The sequence below is a fragment of the Lathyrus oleraceus genome, chromosome 4, assembly GCF_024323335.1.
Source record: "Lathyrus oleraceus cultivar Zhongwan6 chromosome 4, CAAS_Psat_ZW6_1.0, whole genome shotgun sequence".
Classification (NCBI taxonomy): Eukaryota; Viridiplantae; Streptophyta; class Magnoliopsida; order Fabales; family Fabaceae; genus Lathyrus; species Lathyrus oleraceus.
In genome coordinates this window covers 493,370,676-493,376,637 of record NC_066582.1, presented here as the reverse complement: position 1 = coordinate 493,376,637, position 5,962 = coordinate 493,370,676, and the positions used below count along the sequence as shown (strand labels likewise).

At 33.4% G+C, this 5,962-nt stretch overlaps 1 long non-coding RNA gene across 1 annotated transcript; it reads right to left on the bottom strand.

The window, feature by feature from the left end:
* Positions 1 to 4,222: 4,222 nt before the first annotated feature.
* On the bottom strand, positions 4,223 to 5,327 carry LOC127076652 (uncharacterized). The gene is made up of 3 exons (XR_007786851.1): positions 4,969 to 5,327; positions 4,597 to 4,663; positions 4,223 to 4,466 (listed from the first exon to the last, which is right to left on the bottom strand). It is a non-coding gene; the product is annotated as an uncharacterized LOC127076652 (long non-coding RNA).
* Positions 5,328 to 5,962: the final 635 nt, after the last annotated feature.

Sequence of the window (5,962 nt, the reverse complement as noted above, 5' to 3'; positions counted from 1 at the left end):
AACAAAAAACAATTTCAGAAGAGAAACCAAAAATGGGATGAGACAAAACAATTTTGCTTTATTGAGTTAGTCTCTGTGCAGGGCATTCATGTCTCCAACAACAACCCAAAACCAAAACAATTTTGGTTTATTGAGTTAGTTTCTCAACATTTTCAGATATCTCTGACTTCAATAGCATGAGAATGTATGAACCATGCATTAAGCATTAGTGGTATGCACTAATTTGTAGCATAGTTATATATCATCATATAGTTTTTACAAAAGATAAACATTGACTAGAAAATATATATGTAGAATTGTATAATGGTCTAACTGAAAGCTAACAGAAGAATAGTTGACTCTAATTTACTCTATCAAATAACATCCATACCTAAACTTCTTAAGTTACTAGCTACGCTATGTATGCTAGAATAAATACACTCATAAGCTGCATAGTGTACCTTTGATTGGTAGAAGGTGTTTTAGATATTGCTGCCTCCTTTTTCTACATCGAGAAACAATTGGAACAGTTGGTGAAATTTAACCCATAATGCCTAGTCTCCATTGCTAGCATTGCAACACAATAATTATTGTTGAGAATACTCAATAAATGTATGAACCAAGAAAAATGAAACCAAAAATGAACAATAACGAACGTCAGAAGAGAAACCAAGTAATATGAAGATTAGAAAAATACATATGGTGTCAAAATCGAACAGCTAACAACGAATTAATAGAAGGAGGAAACGTCGTAGATCTAACAGAGGTGGAAGGAGAACGCCTTAGAAGTAGCGAAAATCGTAGCAGTGAGAACCCTAACGTGAAAAAGAACGAAATAACAGAGAGTGAAATAACAAAACGCGCAGTATGTTATAATTTTAATGTTTACTAAAGGGGACCTTAGAGGGCGCTTGTGGAAAAAAAGCGCCCTCTAAAGGGGGCCTTAGAGGGCGCTTATGAAAGCGCTCTCTAAGGCTTCCCAAAAGCGCTTTATAAACTGGAAATGCACATGGACTTATAGAGCGCTTTTTTAAAAGCACCCTCTAAGGGTAACCTTAGAGGGCGCTTTCTAAAAAGCGCCCTGTATTGTTGTCCCTCTATCTCCTCCTTATTTTTTCGCTTCACCTTAGAGGGCACTTTATTACAAAAGCGCCCTCTAAAGTGCGCTGTCTATTCTAGTTGTTCGCTCCTTATTTTTTCGCTTCACTTTAGAGTGCGCTTTTGTAATAAAGCGCCCTCTAAGGTGCGCTGTCTATTCCAGTTTTTGGCGTAGTGCGACGAGCGGTGAGATTAGACGAACAATCCATAAATGATGTTGAGGTTGTTTATACTTAGGAGGTGCAGGGCCAGGTTGTTCATGACCCAACAGTCGAGACAAATGTGATACTTGTTGGTGATAAGGTGGTAGATGTGGTGACCGAGGCAGATGCCCTTATTGCTGATGAGGTGGCTGCCACATATCTGGTCTATACTGCTACTACTGATAGAGAGGTTACGACTCCTACTTCGACGAAGCCATATGTGCACACTGATGGACAATACTTTGGATTGTTACCTGGAATATTAGAAATTCCATTATTTTTATATGTTTTTTTCCCGAAAATTTCAGAACTCCCGGTAATTTTTATAACATTGTACCAAAAATTTCAGAATTTTCGGCAGTTAAAAAAGTTAGACTTTTGTCAAAAATTGCAGAATATCTAGTGATATGTGGATAATATTGAAATTGGCGGTAGTTAATTGTTTTTTCTCTTTTTTTTTCATTTGCAGTGAAGTCCATGGAAAAGGTCGACATCATTGCAGACATGACCACAAATAGAGTGGCAACCCAGACTAGGGTTGTTGAGGAAAAGTCTTCCCAGCTATAGGTTGGACGAGTAGTTCCAACTGGTTCACACCATAAACGGTTGACTAGACAAGGGCATTTCCACGCTCCCCGTAGCACCTGAAGACGAGCTGTGAGATTAGACGAACAATCCATAAATGATGTTGAGGTTGTTTATACTTAGGAGGTGCAGGGCCAAGTTGTTCGTGACCCGACAATCGAGACAAATGTGATACTTGTTAGTGATAAGGTGGTAGATGTGGTGACCGAGGCAGATGCCCTTATTGCTGATGAGGTGGATGCCACATATCTGGTCTCTACTGCTGATAGAGAGGTTACAGCTCCTACTTCAACGAAGCCATATATGCACACTGATGGAGAATTCTCAGGAGGACCCATTGATCGATAAAAGCTTAGCGAGTATGCTGACCATGTGGCATACCGAGTATGACGTACATGCTACATCTAATAACATGTACTCTCTTTATGGATAAGTCTCATGTTTATATCGACGCTCATTACATGTGTTTGTTCAGTAGCCTTGATGATACCATTTGGGCTTAGGGGTGTGCTACATTAACTATCTTATATACAACACTTGGAATTGTGACTGCCTTTGAGACCAGACAACTTGTTGATTATTTGAGTCTATTCCAGATATACTTGAAATTCTTATTTGTAGTTTGGTTCTTATTTAATTGTTACGAATAATATTTCTTAATTATTATTTGTTGCTGTCGTACCCCAAAATTTGCCCTCCCCGTTTCACTTTTCATCTGACCCATGACTTGAGATTCATCTGCACATATTCATGCTTCATTCATATACATCCATACTGGCATTGGTCAATCTATAGATTCAAAGCTGGTGATTGAGGAGTACTCACTATATGGATTCAAAACCCTAATTCATTGGGGAAACGACTCTTGGCTTACATTATTTTCTTGCTCGATTTGTCACTTGGCTCAGGGTTTAAATCACTAATTTGTGGTCTTTGATGCAGGTCTTTAGTGCATTTGTTACCAACCCATTTTACACAAGAAACCCCTAATTCACGCTTATTGGTTGACTAAGGTCATTTGTTGACTTTCTGGTCAACTAGTTGATCAAAGTCAACCGTCCAGTCCTAAGTCATTTTTGTCTCGATATTAGTAACATCGGTCATTGTCTATGCCCGTTCGATCCACTTCATCGTTATATCCAAAATTGATTCTAATTTTAAATTAATTTTAATTGGATTTTGGATTTTTTTATTTCATTTTTAAGCGACTTTTTATTTTCAAGTTGGTTTTAATTATTTTCTAATTTCAAATCAATTGTGGAGTTTCATTTTTAATTAATTGTTGAATTAATTTTAATTTCGTTAAATTAATTTTAGTACCAATTTGGTTCTAACCTCAATTTAATTCTAATTGGATTTTTAATTTCAAATTAATTTCAATCATAGATTTCGATGGGTTTTTGGAACTTTGAGTTTGATTTTGATTGTTTTCAATTCTCATTGGACTAATTCTAACCTCAAGTGAATTTTGAGATCTTTAATTTGATTTTAATTGTTTTTTATTTTCAATTTAATTTTAATTGATTTTTAATTTCAAATTGATTAACTTCAAATTAAGTATAATTTCAAATTAATTATGGAATTTCAGTTAAATTTTTAATTGATTTTTAAATTGATTTTAATATTAAAATTGATTCTAATTTTAAATAAGTTTTAATTTGATTTTAATTTGATTTTAATTTGATTTTGGGATTTTTAATTTCATGTTAATTGATTTTTTATTTTCAAGTTGATTTTAATTAATTTATAATTTCAAATGAATTGTGGAGTTTCGATTTAATTCTTAATTAAGTTTTAAATTGATTTAAAAATAATTCAAGATTTAAGTTAATTGATTTTTGTTTTTTCAAAGTGATTTAGTTAATTTTGAAACAATTGATTGATTTTAATTGGATATTGGTTTTTTTAAATTGATTTTTAAGTTGATTATTCCAATTTTTAAATTAATTTTTAATTATTTTAAATAACCAATTTACCATTTAATAATCATATTCATCAATATCCATTTGTCCATCAAAACCCATTATCAAAACCATTACACTATTTTTAAACTTCAATTCAATAAATATATATCTATTCAAATCTTTCCATAACTATTCATTACATTCCATTACAAATCCCTTCATTACATTCAAAGTCATAATTCTCTATCAATCCACATTCAAACTTTCCATATACCATTCAATTTCAGTACATAATATTTTTTTCTTATAATAGCCTAAACATTCCATTGTTCAAATTAAATCACATACAATCCACATTTAATCAGGATTATTTCTACATTTAAAATTAATCCATCAATTTATTATAATACATTTCAATTTAATACACCATTTAATTTTCATTAACTTCCCACATCAATTCCAATTCAAAATACATTTTCACATCCACAATTCAATTTATTATTCTACACACATAGAATTCAAACAATCCCACCTACAAATTCCAATCAAAATAAATAATATATTAACATTTTCAAACTAACTTTCTAACTCTCCAAATTCTATTTCAACCTGTAGCAACATGTTTATGGAAGAGCAGTTCCACTGAAGCTGATAAAACCTTTCGCATAACTCCAAGATCTGTAACATGTACATCCACCTGCAATAGTATGCAATGGTATGTAACAGAATTAACAGACAATTTTTGAACTACAAAATCTCTTTATAACATCAACAACAGTTAACATCATCACCATAATAGAAATTCATTTCAACATTTTTATTATTACCTTTCCTCTATTCACAGAATATTTCCAAAAAAAGCCCCACGGCAGTGAAAATCATCATAACTTCAACCTACCAAACCAATAAACAAAAGCATGACAGAAAATTCATTAACCAATTCAATTTCTAATTTCAATATATAATTTCTAACAGAAACACAATTAGCTCCAATCAAATTTATAACTAACTTTTCACCTGTCATGTCTAACAGAAACTAACAAACTCACATAAATTAACTGAATTCATAACAGATTTTTACAGTATGAACTAACTAAAATGATTCTAACTAACTAACTCTAAATTTAAGATGAATTTCAATTGAGTTTGAGGTGAATTTCTAACCGACTTTGGAAAACTATAAATCAATCCTCACATACCATTTTTCTGCATAATCTTCAATCTTCTTCCACATCTTCATTCTATTTTCCTCTTCTTCGTTCTTCACTCTCAAATTTCCGCATTCTTCACTCTCCAAATCTCTGCAACAATTTTGTTTCAATCTCGCTCTTCCAAGCTTCAACCTTCGTCGTCTTCAACTTTGCGCTTCATCTCCAACAAAGGCGCACCATTTTTCTCTGCAAGAGGAATGAAAAGAAGAAGAAACAGAAGTGAGAATCGAGGAAGAGGCGATTCACAGAGAAAATCATTATCACAAATTACGCCTCAGATGCAGCTTCCTCATGCCACAAATTAATAGCGACGCGAATTTACAATGATACCTCACTTCCCTCTCATTCGCATCTGATTCTCACAACGCTGTCAAGAACGCATCAATGACTCATACGTAACGGTAACCGCGTTAGTTAAAGTTATTTTTTAATTGAGTCTACGTTTACTAATAAATCCTAGTCCTAAGGGAAGTTAGATTCTTTAGGAGGAAGTCCTATATTTTAGGATCAGTTACTTTTATTCCTATTTTATTGCCATGCAGTACTGACTTTCCTCTATTATTTCTAGTTCTTACAATTGGTATTAGAGCTCCAAAAGGGGTCTGATATTGCTTGGGGAGTGAATGTGTGAGAGAGGAAATACTAAGGGAGTAAAAGCGTGTGTGTGAGAAGAAACACCAAAGGATCAACATGTCTACATCTTAAAAGTTTGTACAACCGGCCATTCCAAGGTTCGATGGTCATTATGATTTTTGGGCGATGACGATGGAGAATTTTCTACGAAGTAAAGAGATGTGGAATCTCGTAGAAGAAGGAGTCTCAATACCGGCAATTGGAACTTCATCAACAAGTGAAGCGCAGAGAAAGAGTGTGGAAGAGGCCAAGCTTAAAGATCTGAAGGTAAAAAATTATCTGTTTCAAGCTATTGACAGAGAAATTCTTGAAACGATTCTTGACAAGGGAACTTCAAAGGCAATATGGA